The sequence below is a fragment of the Glandiceps talaboti genome, chromosome 4, assembly GCF_964340395.1.
Source record: "Glandiceps talaboti chromosome 4, keGlaTala1.1, whole genome shotgun sequence".
NCBI classification, from domain to species: Eukaryota; Metazoa; Hemichordata; class Enteropneusta; family Spengelidae; genus Glandiceps; species Glandiceps talaboti.
Window position 1 is genome coordinate 23,730,743 of NC_135552.1, and position 18,628 is coordinate 23,749,370.

Consider the following 18,628-nt stretch of genomic DNA (forward strand, 5'->3'; position numbering starts at 1 on the left):
TCTGGTGCAACTATTTGTGTTATTGAAATAAAAAAACATTTTGTTTTAACCAATAGTAAATTTGTTTCATATGTTCTCATCTTCCGGATCAAGATAAGAGTCGGTGTTGCGGAAGAAATACTACAATCACGTCAAATTGACTCAGAGTAACTACTGCTGGGAAAACGTGCGACTTTGTTCATTTGAACGAGTCTGGCATCTGTGACATACCAGCAACTATCCGACGTATGTACACTATTCTGTATTGAAGCTTGTTACAGTGTTAACTAAGCAACCGCCACGGTGTATGGTTAACGTACTACTACAACATATGTTGTAGGAAATACACACACAGTCTCTGCGAATCTATTGTTCTGTTCTGATGAAAAGTTTATACAACACAAAACTATGTTAAATAAACTTCATATGGAGTATAGGGTTAGAGTTACGTAGTCTAGGATTCACACTCTCTGTAAGTGAAATGAAAACATGAAACGAAAACTATGATGAGAAACACAACACAATTAATACACTCATAAAAGATACTGATGTATATTGTATGTCCATCATATATCAGTAGTAAAGGATTGACGATACTGTAGGAGTCAAAAACTGTCAAAAATATGTCTCTTTGTCAAATACACTGTAGTTTCTCCAGTGAAAATAGGAGGATATTGATATGATGTAAAACACTTTCGCTTAGTCAGCTATATATGTACACATTAATGTAAAGATACATAGTTGAAACTGAGTTCTTCTGAGTTTATTGTAGCGTTATTCAGAGAGAAACGAGTTCCACTTCACTCAAGGATGTCCACATCACATTACATTACATTGTCGGTCATATTACATTGTATTACATTGTATTACATTGCATTGCATTGCATTACATAATACACGACCAATTGCGCCCCCAAATACTGACTTTTGGTAAAAAAAAAAAAAAAAAAAAAGTAGTTCTGAAATTCTACAATGTCCACAAGGTGGCGTAATAATGTATACAATGTTTAAAATGATTACTGTTACATTGACATCTAATATTCAAAACTAGGGCATCAAGTCGGTAATCTTAGAACTGCATAGAAGTGTTAAGGTGTTTACTTTAATAATGCCTACAACCTTATCAACGTATTGATCGCGACAACATGACCCTATTACGAAATAAGGTCAGTCAATACTTTTTTGTCCTTCTTTATGGATTTGTCAAAATATGTATCGGATATTTCAGAGTAATAACGTTATCTTCTTTTCATTACAGACCACTTCTGTCAATTTAACTGATGCTTTGTAAACATAGTCACTACATATACGGAGTCACACAAAGACTCGTTTAACTTAAAGTTAGCCGTCAAAGAGAATATTAATCACGTGACGTACGTACTTCGTGAGTTTTGTGGGCTTCATCTACTGCATTTCAGTCGTACAACACTTGGAATATACATTCGTTGGAATGCTCTTCGCGATCGCTTCTTGAATTTAACTCTTTGTCATCATCGTTAATATCCATACTCACACCTATAAAAGCCAAATTCTCTATATCGCAGACAGGTAGGTTTTTTTAACACTATAGACTGGGTATCTCAAAGAAAATGTAATCGTCAACATCTATGCTAACACCTACAATTAACATTCACTATACATACAGTGTAATTGGTACCAGGTAAGTTTCTTTACTGTCACCATAGCAACTCAATGAAAATCTGTCGATAAACAGCAGCTTTGCATACATAAAAAGTAAGCTTACCATTGCCATTTCTGTTCAAAAAGATATTCGAAGTAGGTATACGTTTTTTTATGATTTGATTACCATTATTTGGTCAGTGAAATATCGTCATTTTTTTATTCACTTTCCCTGCATTTATCAAATTAAAACAGCATCGTGTTTCACCGCTACATCACGAACCCTTGTAGGTTTGACCACTCACGATGAATACATTTTTTATTTATGAACGAACGAATATTTGATATATTGAATGTGGATTTGTATCGCCAATACTACTGTAGTCCTCTCCGAACGTACAGTTGAGGAATTTGTTTCACATAATTGTTCACTTAATATAATATCTTTTGACAAGTCACTTAGAAAACATGCACATTTTATTATAGAATCCTCCATTAGTTTCTATACATCGAATGGGTGTATAATTTGGGGGATATGGTTAAAGTAATATATGCTTTATCCCTGTTGTCCCACAGACAATGCATCCATGACCAGAAATCAGATATTTTGTACGAAATACATTTTTTAAATTTTACTCATGCACGTTTTACATTTTTTAACAGAAGTTAGAAATCATTTTACAGACAATGAAGGGACGTCTCTCCACCGTTATCCATAACTGTGCTAAAATTTAAACACAACAAATTATGACATCACAATCACGACAACATTTGCAGAGAACTGCTCAATTGACATGGAAAAAATATATCATCTTGATTAACGGAAATTTAATGAACATACCAAACTCTCAGAATTGTATATACATATTACTATATTTTAAGGGTTATTTGTCAAAATTGAGAGCATCGTTCTTTTCTGAATATTTCAATGTTACATGTAGAAACCTATACTTAGAAGTAGTCTTATTAGATTTATATTTACAGTTTTCAGGAGCCACTTTTGTCTGAAAGAGATTTAAGTGAAGAGTTTGATTTTGGGTCATTGTAAGGTTAAACTGACTGACAATTGCCATTTTATGTCCATCCATCATTGCGTCTACTTGCTGTCAACCAAATCTAGACTTGAAGTGACACGGCTCAGTAGGGAATGAATGCTTCTAGGCCAACCACTACACAGTCAGTTACTTTATTTAGTTCCAAATAAATAAAGCCAATAACGTCAATTAGTTCCAATTAACGTCTCAGTTGAAGCGGTTTTTTTAATAAAAAAACACCCTGTGCGGTTTGTGTACTGATTTGGATTTACCATTTTGATATACCAACCCTTTTAACATTCCTAGGCATTACGTCATTTTCAACCATTTAGTATACATCATGTATGGTAAGGTTAAAGTAACGTAAATGAAGCACGCCTCAGTACGTGCGATTTGCTTGGGAAATCGTAACGTTCTATAAATTCCACCTTTCAAACAAAATTACTCATCAACTTGTATCCGTTCTTAGCGTGTGGAATTTGAATTTGTTGTTTAATAGCAAACATGAGGGACTGTGGGATTACGAAACAAATAATTATACCCAAGTAAATTTAGACTGTCGACAGTCGTTAGTGCCTTTTTTGCCACGTTTCATCTAAAACAAAGTCGTTGCCTTGCTCCGTAGCACTGAATACCAATGCGTGCTGATAGGAACTGCCATTGCCGAAGGCACCAACTGTGAGTGTCGAAAGCACGAACGTGCCTCCGGCACTCGCTGATCAGGACGCGGGTATAGTATTGCTCCGGATCGTAGCGAGGCGACGACTTTAGTTTTAGATAAAACGTAGCAAAAAAGGCACGAAAGACTGTCGACAGTCTAAAGTAAATTTTGCAGTTTATATGATTTTTGTACATAGGTGCACTTTTTAAAAAAGATTTGCATGTACAAGATTGTGTTTATATATAATTCATCATAGGATAAAATTACCCACTCTTCATCGGGGAGTTTGTACTTTCGTCAGAATTAGTTCATTTCAACATACATTATGTTCATATCGGAACCAAATTATTTGTTGAAATATATTTTCAATGACGTTTAAAGTAGTAAATTTCGTAAGTGCTAATTAGCATAATATCGTATTTCACATCTGTAAATCAGAATTGTCCACACTTCATGATCTAGCTCATGGTACGAAGACACTGTTTATTCGTGTCGTTTGCATAGAATATCGTGTCGTATGCTATTTCCGAATAAACCTTTACCTTCATCATCCTCTAGTTATAATTAGTAACGTTTTTTGCCGAATAGTTATCATGAAACGTGCTTTCACAAAAATGCACACGAGGTGGTTTATTTGGTACAAACTCTCAAATAGTAACAACTAAACAAAATGGAAACCAGTCGACTCGAGCAAACGACAGTTTTCTCCTGGTTAGGTTTGATATTCAGAGTGAGAGAAACCATCCATTTGCAACCAATTCAGCTATGTAACTAACTACGTAATATCCGGTGATTTAGCTATGTAACAACAACGTAATATCCGGTGATGGTGACTTTTGTATTGATTTGTGATACCTTTGTATTCAGTCAATATGTTCAAATGGTCATAGATGTTTGCTTTTTTCTATTTCATCAGATGATTACAGCTGTAAAAATACTAATACGAATACTTATAGACAAATAGACACATTTTCTGTTGTTAGATTTCATATTAAACCTTCCTTCTTTGCTACAAAGGTTTAATACTTCTGTAATTTTCGCCGAGTTTGACTTCGATTGATTCTATATTAATAGCTTCTGCATATAAAGATCATGCTAAACAAATCACCAAAATTAAGCAAATTAGGAATAGAGCAGTCGTAGACAGAGAAAACAGTTCACACACATACACAGATACATACATACATACATACATACATACATACATACATACATACATACATACATACATACATATATATGTTGAGGGTAGAAGAAAATCAAGTTGGGTTTTTCGTCTCTACAAGCCTGACGAAACAGGCTTGTAGAGACGAAAAACCCGACTTGATTTTCTCCTACCCTCAACATATACTCCGCTCTGCGTGCAGACGTATCGCGCACTGTGCTACGGATAAATCTTACCACTGACTTCCTACATAAACACACACACACACACACACACACACACACACACACACACACACACACACACACACACACATATATATATATACTAATACTAATTATATATATATATATATATATATATATATATATATATATATATACATGTATATTTGGGTATGTGTGTATACACGTACATACATACATACATACATACATACATACATACATACATACATACATACATACATACATACATACATACATACATACATACATACATACATACATACATGCGTGTGTGCGTGTGTGCGTGCGTGCGTGCGTGCGTGCGTATACATACATACATACATACATACATACATACATACATACATACATACATACATACATACATACATGCATACATGCATGCATGCATGCATGCATGCATGCATGCATACATACATACATACATACATACATACATACATACATACATACATACATACACGCACACGCACGCACGCACGTACGCACACACACACACACACACACACACACACACACACACACACACCCACCCATCCATCCATCCATTGAATCATTGTAACATATCTTAAAATGGAAGCACTCACAATTTAGATATTATATTATATAATATAATATTATATAATATAGATATTATATTATATTATTGTATTTATACTGCAGTGCCCTGACAACTGTACACTGCTAATAAAATATGGTCACTTCCTGAGACGAATCAGTGATCAGTTTGCCAGTGGCGTAATTCAATACTGCCAGGAGCGACGATTGATTAATCAATTTAATCGGTACACCATTCTTTTTCAGTGTCTTGGTTTCTCAAAGCTGAGTGCAAGAATGTCAACGTTTACACTTATTATGTTGGTTTTCCTGTCAAGTTTTGTATTTCGTGGAGGGTTAACATCTACAGCAGAACCCGGGGGAATAACAGAACCAGAAAGTGAAACTGAAAATGACGCCATCGACGGATCGGAGGAGCCGGAAACCGAAGATGTTGTTTCAGAAAAAAGGCCACCAGCTGTTGAATTTGTTCTGCCACCATTTACCCTAATTTTGGTGATGTTTGTTGGTAAGTACGTGCATATTGTAATACATGATGCTGTGATACTACCGCTGTGTTCGACCACCAACACGCGTGTCAAATCAAATCAACTTGGAAACAATCTGTTCTCAGACTGGTTTAGTATATATTCTTCATGACGTCTTTTCAAAACATGAAATAACACGTCCCTATTTAACATCAACATTTCTGTGCTTTTAATACCCCTACCAACAATGATACACCATCAAATGCACACACAATATTTCTCATCAAGGGGAACAGTATTTTATGCTAAAGCATTTACTTCAAATATGATCTTCAAATTCACTATAGAATGTTCTTACCGCTTTAAATCAATTTTATTTTCTAAAGGAATTAAACACGCACAGCTATTTAGGTTTGGGATAACGTAGTGTGTAATTCGCCACAATTAATCAATATGTTCCCCGGTCAGGCTTCAAAGACACCATTTCTATGATACGTGCATGTATTTATCTACGTTGATTCAATGCTTAAATAAATAAATTAATTTATTAATTAATTAATTAACTACAACTGCGATACTCTATTCAACTCCTTGCTATCATCGGGGGATTTTCAGCCGAATTCTCAGTATACTTATTTTCTATCTATGTACTATTGAACTATCACAGTCAATTTATTCTCATTGATTTTCTAAGTTTGATTTCCCGTTAATTATCCTGATTTTATTGAGAGTTCAAGTTAATGATCGCATTCAAGTATCGGACTGTTATCAATTAGAACGGTGGAATGAAGTCTTAAATAAACAATTCAATCATTCCAAAAACATACATTTTTTTATTTTTTCATCGAAGAAGGAGAGGGGATTGATGATGCGTTTGTTGATTTGCTGTCTCGCCATATTTCTAGAGAAGAAATACCACCCTACTCCCCTCCCCTCCCCTCCCCCGACTCCCTCATTCATGAAATCATCCTCTTTCTAAAACAGACATGGTTATTCCCCTATACTGTGTCCACATCTTTGCAATAGCTGCCAACTCGAAAGCTCGATCGAAAAGGTGTTATTATTACACGGAACATAGGAAATCAAGAGGAATGCCAATATTTACATACCTCTCAAGCATTAGGAAGTAATGTAAAAATTATTAAAGTGAGTAGTTTGTGAAAATGATCTCAAGAAAATGATCTCAAGACACAGTATATTACTTTTTTGTCTTTTCCCCCAATTTAATGCAAAAATTACTGGTGCACGTTTGTAAATAAATAAAAGCACAATGCCCTCGTTCACTAACTTAAGTCACTTCAAATGTGATTCCTTCTAGGTCTTGGAGGATTGATGGTCACAGCTAGATGGCGACGTTACAAAGGAAACAAGAAACAAAAAGAAAAGCAACGACAAAATGTTTTTACAACTACTGGATTTTACATCGACTCTAACAAAATTACAACAGATGGGAATGTGAAACCATGTAAGTAATTTACGAACACTCCAGTAGTGTAAATTGTACCCCACCCCTACCCCCGCCCACCCGAACCCGCCCACCAACCCCCACCCATGCCTGCTGCCTGTGCGTTTTGCCAAGGCTAAAAACAGAACACATAACATATATAACATATATACTATTTCATTTTAATTTTGGGGAATAGGCTGAAGGGTGGACTTAATATATTTATTTTAAATAAATAAACGTTTTCAGGACTTTTCAGCAATTGAATGAAACGGATAAATTAAACGGTGTTTTCCAAGTGTAACCAAGTGAACCACGTCAGTATACAGGACTCATATGTATGTGTGTTTGTTTGTGTTTGTGTTTGTGTTTGTGTTTGTGTTTGTTTGTTTGTTTGTTTGTTTGTTTGTGTTTGTGTTTGCTTGGTTTTCAATAAAGCTAAATATATGTAGGATACGTCAATTGTTTTCTTGTTCATTTACATCTTATAACTTAAAGTTGTACATTCGCTATGTTTGAACAGTGCTCTCACAACCTTGGGTAAACTGGTACTATCAATTAGACAACGGATTAACCTCAGTATACGTAGTAACGTAGCTTTGCCCTAACAACACATTTAATACGCTCTCTCTGTAAATGTTCATCGTCATGACGACGCATCCTCTATATAGAATCAGGATAGGAATGCATTTCGTAACACCGACCGTTATGAAAACTGACCATCTATATTTCAATACTGTAAAAAATCAAACGAAGAAACAAATTGTAATGATTCATTGGCCTTGCGGTTAGTATAACAGACACGAAAAACCTTCTCTTTGGTAATATTGAATAAACTACATGATGACTGGGTATATTCATGGGTTTTTCGAACTCAATATCACTTAACTTCGAAGGGTAGTCAGTGTGTACCACTCCTTTTAGTTGATAGATGACTGTCGATGTTATCATTGAAAAAACGATCAAATATAATACCAGTATGTAAATAAAGCTAACATTTCTCTTTCCATTAAGATGGATTTTATGAAATGGAAACATTGCGCTTTCCAGAAGCATGGTTTTATTTCACATTCGATCACCGTCATATTTCGTTTACAAACGCAATTCGATAACGTTCTTCGGTAAAGCTTTTGAAAGCTGAGACGAAGACATTTGTTAATGCATTACTTCTACTACAGCATCATATCGATTATGAATCATAAAATTGAATGCCAGGCATTCCACAATATCATCAATATAACCCGGTTTACTTAATATGTAGTATTAATTGCTTAACGTTGCTTGACGTTTTATTCACGATCTCTTTTTTTTAATGAAAACTAAATAAATCCTTAGTATCGTTCAACTTAAAACATGCTGACCATCGAAAGATTGACTGTAAAATATAGTTACTTTGGAAGGGTGAATTAGAAATGAATGCGACATTTCGACCCTTCTACTACGGACTTGGATTGCGCGTATATTCTCTACAGAAAAATTGTTGGAGAACATTAACAGTTCATAATGAACACACGCGCGCGCGCGCGCACACACACACACACACACACACACACACACACACACACACACACACACAGTGCTTAAAACAAACAAATCTTTACACCAGAAATACACAGCTGATATCATAACCTTATTTTTAAATTTTAAGGCTTAGAGTTCCCAAGGCTAATGCTATATGTTTTGCATATTATTGTCATGGTCACCAGTGTCATTCACACCTACAGACTATATGGGAAATAGTGCATAATTAATTTTACAATTTTGCCATAATTAGAAGTGTACATGTGGTAAAACACGCGAAACGGTATTTGATAACAGATTTAATATCTTAATACGTGTATTGTAAACTAAGTCTTGTATCTTGACTAAAAGTTGGTGACGGTGTCTGTAAACCACATATATAAATAGAATTAGATTTGTAAGGCTATAGAAAGGACGTGAATGGGATTGTCGCATTCGCCATCTTTCAAAACATCCATGATTAGTATAAACATTTTTGAGTCAGATGAACGAGAAAACAAGGTAGGAAAAGGGAATAACAACGTATAAACCACTGGTATGTAGAATAGTGAAAAATCACAAAACACACATTAGGAGGATAGGCATTATATAGATGATGAGGTAAGATCAGTGAGCTTTGTGTTTGATTATCGTGGTCTCATCATATCAAGGTACTAAACTGAAATGGAGGAAAGTGGCCTCTAGTTTACCAAATAACTCCAGTAGACAGAGTATCTTTCGTAAAAACTAGCCTACACGAAAAGTCTAATTTACCCATCTCTGTTCAGGGGTAGTACAAGACGCAGTACCACTTTTGATTGTCTACAGCCCCCAGGTGAGAGATCACCGGGGGTAAATTAAGTCAAAAGTGGAACTTCTTTTCATACTCAACACATTTACACATCCTCTGCTCAAACTTTATCCAAGGTGGAAAGATATGATTTTTCGCAAAGCGCTTAATTCACCACCATCGCCTTAATGAACAACAGAGTAATTTTTCTATTGTCACTTATTGAAATTATGTCTTACATTATACAAGTTTTAACGAACTCAGACCACACCGTTATCAACTCACTGGATAGCTTCTTCAACCAGCCACTGGAATTGTTAAAGATCTCACTGCCAGCCGTACTGTCTTTGGCTTTTTGCCCTCTGCTCCTTCAGATGTACATTCCTCTGACTGTTTATTTCTGGCCAAAATCTCAATATCCAGATGGCATGCCATCGATTAATGAAGCAATAGGTAAGTTATTTGTATCAGGAATTCTAGGTGTGATGTACAGAGGGATCATCATGTTGCTTAGTTACTGTCAGCTCTGGTTTGGACTTCATTTTGGAAAACTGCAAAATGATGCAACTCAGTGTTTGACTGATAAGTTTCTTCGGAATACCTGTCACATTAGTTCATTTTTCATAAAAACTTTATACCAGTTACTTAAAATACCATATGGGTGAAATGTGGACTTTTTGTATTTGATGTTACACGACCTTTGACCTTTAATTTGAGCACGGTAACATTGATTGTATCAAACTTTAAGTTGTTTTATATTTCGGTCGCTGTCGTTCACTTTCGGTCGTTTTCGTTATGATGAAAAATGACAGTTCCCCTTCTACATGTAACACAGTTATAGTTTGTGTGTTTATGCGTTTGATAGCTCGAAGCTATTACATCGGTAAGGGTATGTGAAGACAAACAGGCTTTAAAAGTGCAAAGGGACTCTGTAATTCTTTTTATAACTATCTACCATAAAATACCTAACACAGTAGGAAGTGGGCACTCAAAGTTCATATTATATAAATACACACTGTTATCTAAGATACAAAGGTACGAAATCTACAACAATATGTCCAAATAGGTATGTTTTGTTTCAATGAATTAGTGTTGAATTGGGTGATTTCACATTCCTTATTCTACTTTAAATGTAACTATTCCACTTTTGGACTCCTGTGCAACAATAGCTCCCAGTAGTTGATAACATTTTCACATGTATAATAAATGGTAACTGTACATGTTTTGACGTGTTTTATCTTGGATATAGCATGCTTCCTTGCCCCGGCTGGATTAGTTTATGCGTAAGTTTGATACTTTCATAATACAAGGTAACAGGCTTATTGAATGTCCATAGTAGGTGTGTATTTACATTGCGCTTGTTTTGCACGACCTATATCGCCTGACGATGTGTCTTTGTTGGTATCATAAAAGTGGATGTGGTTTACGACGATGTTGTTCAGTTCATTCAGCCAGTCCTCGCTAATTAAATTGAAATGTTGAAAATGAAGACATAGTCAGAGCTCTACAGGGTAGCTAATATTCAAACCAAAGTCAGTTGAGATGAAGATACATCGCTCCTTGGAATACATTACTGCTTAAATGCTAGAAATATCATCATCAATCCCACCATATTGAAAAATTTTTGAGGGGTTTTAATGTACATCTTAAATATTAATTTTACGCAACATACGCGTCTTTGAGAGATTATGTAAATTTGCTCTATGTTCGTTTTATTAAAATTTTTATGTATGGTCATAACTCTGGTTCTGTATCCGGGTGTTTTTGATCTCTGTATCGAATCTGTGGATAATCTTAATATAGATAAACTATTCTTATGTACATTCTTATCTTTACTTTTAACTTCACAAGTACTTTCCTTGATACATTCTTGGGCTTGATTTAGGTTAAAAGCACTTTATCTATAGATAATTTACTATTGCATACTGATAATACTCACTGATCTAATAGAGTAGGTGTGTCTCTGAATATTATCTGTTAAGACACATATAATGATTGGTATTTCATCATTTTCTTTGCATAAAATAGGGTAACATTTGGCTTTACATTCCAAGCTGCTGTTGAGAAACAGAAAGCTCTTTTGAACAACGTATCACTGGAAGTCAGCTTGTTGGACCAAATTCTTATCCTGGCTTCTCATTTACCAGTACAGAATATACATGACAGGGTAGAGGTAAGCCTGTGTAAAATGTAATAGAAAGTTGATAGATTTGTATGTTATGATGTTTGCAGCGTGTGTTAAAGTTGTACAGTCTGTAACTGAGAAGACAGTGACTATGTTGGTGTGCAATAATTATTATGTAAAAAAAATATATATAATTGTCACTTAGTAAACTATGCATATTCATATATTAAAGCGAATGGGAAACATTGTGTACTTTACGCACATTCATAACTATATTCACCATTGCGTCGTCAGAAATGGTAGTACGCAATGGCTTGCTGTATATATGAGGATGTGGGCAACGTAAAGTCCACGCACGACATTCCAAATGTGGCTTCTAAGTTCAATTATTTTGCCAATGTCATACTTGACCGTAAGTCTTTCCAAATCACTCTAACATAGACTCTTAGAACACGTCGCTTTCATATAGCCTTCAATGATTGTCTTAGATCGCATCACGTGGTATGGTCTATTGACCCATAGTGACCTCAATTTGCATAAAGTAACACTAGTCGCATTCTATTTTCCCTGGGGCACTATTAAGTATTAACGGGGGATTTGCCTTGACTATGTGAAGGATATATATGTGTTATAAAACTCTTATTGTCTGGCCTTATTTTGGGAGCTAGTAAACTGTTATTTAGCAACTATTTACATAACAGTTCTGGGGGTAATACACGTCTACTAGTGTCCTCATAGCCAGGAAATAAGTGTTTAATAATATCTAACTGAAATCTGCCATAACTCTGGTATTCTAATTGTACACAGTCTATGATTTTAGAAATACTCTAGATCTTGTAATCTGTAAAATTTTTGCTCGTCAAAGAAAGTTATTATAATCTGTGGAAATACCAAATGAGAACTCAGAACATTGTTGCTCTTGTTGTGAACATAAATCGGAAATAAAACAGGCAGCTTCTAATAAATAACCCAAAAACTGCCAAGTTATCACATGTACCTCTTTAAATCAAGAAAGAATTATGACTTTGAGTTTGATACACTGTAGAATATTGACAGTAAAACGATAGGGTGAAGGTAGGTCAGTTTTAATCCAAGTAATACAATGTTGCTGGATTTGTTACCCTATGATAATACAATTTATTAACTCAATAAAGAATTACGAATTTCAATCTGGTGCATTGAACCGCGTTGACAGTAATCATTACAGTGGCCTTGTGAAAAGTGAAGTATATAATTCATGGTTAAAAATAACATTGTAAGAATTCAAACTATATAGACGCCTGCCTTCAAACAGTCATTGATGAGTTTTTACTAATATCAAAACAAAATGATGGGCGGTGTTGATAGATGAACATGTATACATCGTCTTGAACTTGGCGCATTCAGATTTATCTAGGAAGTCCAGACGTCAAATCTATTACACCTAAAAAGGAAGGTTGTTATAACGTATTCAAGGACACAAGCCATTAATGTTTTATTCTAGAAAAGAAATGAACCAATATTGTAAGTGTGTGATGTTATATCTATTTATCCACGTAACGTTTTGTCCCATCTATAGATTTATCGAGCCGTGAAAGATGAAATTATTTCCATAATGATACAAATTCAGAAACAAGCAGCGAAAAGTGGATATAACATACAAAAGGGGCCTCTTTGGAAGGTATGGTAATATTTATACTCAGCGTATACCCTATCGAAACTATATGTATCACGTAACATCTAGACATTACTTCTAAATGTATTCAGTAATTCGTAGAATAGACTGTCATAAACACACTCATATCAAACAAACGCGCATTTAGGAGCGCGCACGCACAGACAGACAGACAGACCGACCGACCGACCGACCGACCGACCGACCGACCGACCGACCGACCGACAGACAGACAGACAGACAGACAGACAGACAGACAGACAGGCTGGCTGGCTGGCTGGCTGGCTGGCTGGCTGGCTGGCTGGCTGGCTGGCTGGCTGACTGACTGACTGACTGACTGACTGACAGACAGACAGACAGACAGAGGGACGGACAGACAGACAGACAGACAGACAGACAGACAGACAGACAGAGGGACGGGCAGACAGAAAGACAGGCAGACAGACAGACACACGCACGCGCGCACACACACATACATACATACATACATACATACATACATACATACATACATACATACATACATACATACATACACACACACACACACACACACACACACACACACATACATACATACATACATACATACATACATACATACATACATACATACATACATACATACATACATATATATACATACATACACAAACTAGCTAGAAAACCACGGGCAGACTACAGGACATGCCAGTTACAGGTCCTATGTACATCTTATAACAGTAGCCCCATCTACACGTAGGTCGTCCTACCTGAGGCAGTCCCAAGTCCTACCTGAGGTAGGATAGATTTGTGTCTACACGTAGGAAGGTTACAGCGGAGATGTCGCACCTTCCGTCCTGACAGTACATAGGACGAAGTCAGGAGGGTTTCAGGAAACCTCTCAAAGGTGTCCTAAGTCAGGACGGTTTCAGGACAGGTTCAGGACGCGTTTGCGTCTACACGGGCTTCAAACTATCCTGAATCCTACCTCAGGTAGGATTTTTAGTGCCGTGTAGATGGGGCTAATGTGTTGTGTGAAACAAGTGCTGTTATTGTTACAGGGTTTGTACATTTCATAGCTGTATCGACAGACATGTACTAGTAACAGGTCTGTTGGCAGAGACATATTCGATTCGGGTCTGTAATTTCTGAGAGTATATCTTACAAACTGGTTATAGTAATGTTTGAAGTACATGTATGTACACACGTGTAACATTATGATAAAATCAGACACGTGACACACCTGCGTACACATCCATGTATACAGTCCTGTACATAGTCATGTATTGTCACATGCAGTAAAAGGCATACCCTTTGTCATATGTATCAATGTGACGGCAGTGCACCTACAGCAATCTATACAGTAATGTAGCCACACCTTTGATAGGCTTGTGACTACGTATACAGCCCTGTTACACCCTGTGCCGTCTTTGCTGACACAGACCTGTACCACAGGCATGTCAAGGGTCTGCAAAGTCCTGTTCCATGTTATATTTGGTATATGTACTAGTAAAATATTCAGCGACTTTATCTTCCTCAAGTTCCAATTATTTTCAGCGGGATTTTTCCTTCAAATACTATCTGCCACACGTTATTACTTATGGATTTTTTGCTTGTATTTGATGAAAGAAATCATTAATTGCTGAAAGGAAAGTACACCCGAATTGTCAACAATAATCAAATTACAACGCGGTGTCATTTTTCACGAACAAACTACAAAGACTCTTTTTAATGAATCAAGTTGCATAGATTTAAAATACCACAATTATTGCATTCTACATACATGTATTTCTTTTTAGGTTTTATAAAGCTCTCGTATATTGTTATGCGCTGTTGATTCCAATTCTTCAGTTCGACGTATTTAATTACTGAGCAACTCTAGGTTAATGACGCGTATTAATTAGAATTGAAATTGAAAGTGACATGACTGAAGAGACTAGGAAATAGTAACAAATCAATATTGCAGTCATTAAAGCATATATGCCACAACTGGCTTAATTTAACTGAGTATGGCAAATGCATTTAATGAATGGAATTTCATTTGTATTTCAGATTGTGCCAATCATACGTAACAGCCATTATAATAACCAGGCAGATAAACTGATGGCCGTGAGTATTGAAATCATTATAGGTCCATTAAATCACATACAAGGACAGGTTACCGAGAGAAAGTTCCTAAATGTAATATTGAGAGCATAAGGCACTGAGAGATAGATTACTTTTATAGAAGACCTTCACTCACATTTCAATACTCTTCAAAGAGTTTGATATTTACAACTTCTATGGTAGAAACTCTCACAATATTAACAAGGTGCAGTTAAATCATGTTTTGAGATTACTGACTATGCTTGTGCTCCGATTTGAAATTAATACGAGTGTATCTGACACACGACATACACTGAATGTTAAATATCATATATTTAGGTGACATTCCTACATTTACATCTTATCTTACAGAAGGAAATGCTGAAACACTTGTTAAAGATGAACACGGCCAGGTCAGAGAGACACGAAGCAATGAGTGCCAATATTCACCCATTTCAGTGGATCTTCTTGGAAGTGCTTAGCTTCTTTTCATTCTTTGGCGTACTACTAATCAAGGTACTGGGTCAGCAAACGTCTATATACATTGCCGTGGTTAAATTTGCTGAGCGCTGCTACTTACGATATACATATCACATTATCGTATTTGATTTATTCATTTATTTGAAACACACTCTCTAGATTACAGTTTACATCATAAGCATTAGAGTTCTCTTAATATCTTTATTGTAAATGATGCCGCCATTATATATAACATCAACCACGTATTTTACTATTATATAAACCACTAGTACTTAAAGGGTCATGTTTCAATCCCCGGACATCACCGTAGTATTATCTTAATAAGGATTGCATGAAATCATTCTTTTGTTATGTTCCTACAGCTCCATTTTTCACGCCCCAAAATGGACCTTTAAACATAAAATTTCGGCAAATACACCCACAATCTTCTCAACACATTACGCTATTCTGTGTGTCTGTTATTGTCCACTCTCACGGCTAACTCTTCATTTTCTGTTTTCTACGATAAAGGCCGAGTCGTACCGAATGGAGCTTACAATGTGTATAGTGACTGTTTTCTCAATTTCACTACTGTGTTACGTGGTGGCTGATCTAGATTCGCCCTTCAGTGGATTCTTTAGGGTAAAACCACTTTCTCATGTAATATTTGTTGTCAGTAAATACTAGTATAGCAAGGTTGTATACACAGTGTGTTCATGTCTATCACAGGTTTCAGTAATCCAGGTTTCATATTTAGACATTTTGATACATTACATCTCTCAAATCTACTTTCCCTTTGACCTTGAACTTTCGACTCTATGATTCATGACAAACTGATTTCTCAGAAATTTCGATACTACTTCATGTTAGATTGTTAACATTAACTGAATGAAAAGTGAAAGACATCATGGTTATGTAATTCAACATTTTGTCAGTTCTTCTCACCAGATTAAAATTAATACTGATTCAGAATCACTGTTCTCCTTTTCAGGTAGACTTGTCGTTTTTGTCAGACATACTGAAGAAGACTGAAATGATGTATACAACAGAGAATGAAACTCTTAGGGATGAAGTACATGGAAAATTGAATGTAGCCGTTCGTAGTGTAAATGACAAGCAAGTGGTAGAGGAGAGCGATGTTCATCCATTCGCGGTCCAATCGTGATACTTCACGTTGCTGTATTACTTGAGTCGATGTAGTTTTACTTTGAGTTGTTTTAACCACTTAAATGGGATGGTGGGCTTCAGAGATGAAATAAGTATCTACTAAAAGCACATGTATTGATTATTTCATGTGATGTCGTGATTAGTTTTCTGTCGACACATTACCGTGTAATTCTACCTGTTTCTGTACATAATATTTCAAGTGAAAGATGGAGAAAATTATAAAGTTGACAGTGACTTGCATCGAAATTATGCACTTTTATGCGATAGAATAAAATAGCTTGTACATTTTTCACCAAATGCAAAAAATAGTAATATGTAAATATGTTAAACCAAGTTTTCTTTGTGAAAACTACTCTTTAAATTATTAGAAACTTTGACATTTCAAATAATTATTGAATATCTCATAAAAGTTTACACAATTTAAAATGTTTATTGGCTTTCATCAAACACATTTTATATCAATCGATAAGAGAGTGGGTCTGTGTGTGTGTGTGTGTGTGTGTGTGTGTGTGCGTGTGTGTGCGTGTGCGCATGTCTGTGTGGGTGCATACATGTGTGTTTGTATGTATGTATGTATGTATGTATGTATGTATGTATGTGCGTGCGTGCGTGTGTGTGTTTGTGTGTATGCAAGGACAGACAGACAGATAGACAGACAGACTGACAGGCAGACAGACAGACAGACAGACAAATTACGCATTTGCCGTTTTGTCATTTGTTCATAAGTTTTGTGGATGAATTTAACAGTTTTATTAGCATCAGTTATTCATTTAATTAGTATTTTTGAACTGTTTTACTAGTTTGCGATAATACATCTCTTATTTACAAATGCAACACTCTCGGGTAAGACATGTAACTGTTCACATTTTTCTTTTAAATCAAGCTTCGATGAATATAATCTTCAACTTTTCTATATTTAGTCATGCAACACACAAAGACATAAAAGAGTGAATATACCTCAAACAAATACCCAAGTAAAAATTCACCAGGGTTTACTTATCCATACTATTGGGCCTAACATTACATCATTAGCTCCAGGGGGGAACTCCCCTAATTTTACATGGGGATGTTCGGCCCAAATTCAAAACATCTACCATGGCATGTATAATTCAAAAACAAACGGGGTTTCCAGTAACGGTCGTCCACTCAATTACCTTAATCTTAAGTATGAAGACGTATCCTCCATGTTATCGAACCCATTCACATGAAAAGTCGACCCATGTTTAGGGATTTTTTTGTGAAAAGAGACCCACTTAGGCAGCACATACCCGTATACCTTTCGATGGGAGTACCCCTTCGCATGGGCATTAGATCACCATATCGTTAACGAAATATCCAAACATATCAATGTGAACAGTGTCACACTTGGTCAACTTCACACTATACGCTGTAGTGAATGTTCGGCAAATTTCACACTACATTCAAAGTTACTCTCGTATCGGGTCACACGAGCACTGAGGAATAGCTTAACAGACATAAATGTATGGTAAATGATGACGTCACCGGTAATAATTAATTTAAAGTGATATCGTCAGCGGAATACTGACATCACGTATGCTAGGATCACGTGTTCTCATTAATCCTTTCTGTGACAAAACAATGAGATTATTTTCACACTCAACTGATCGCAAAATGTCAATGCCTAGTTCTCTCGTCATTCGACCGATAAGAGCCAGGGTTAAACCTTTTT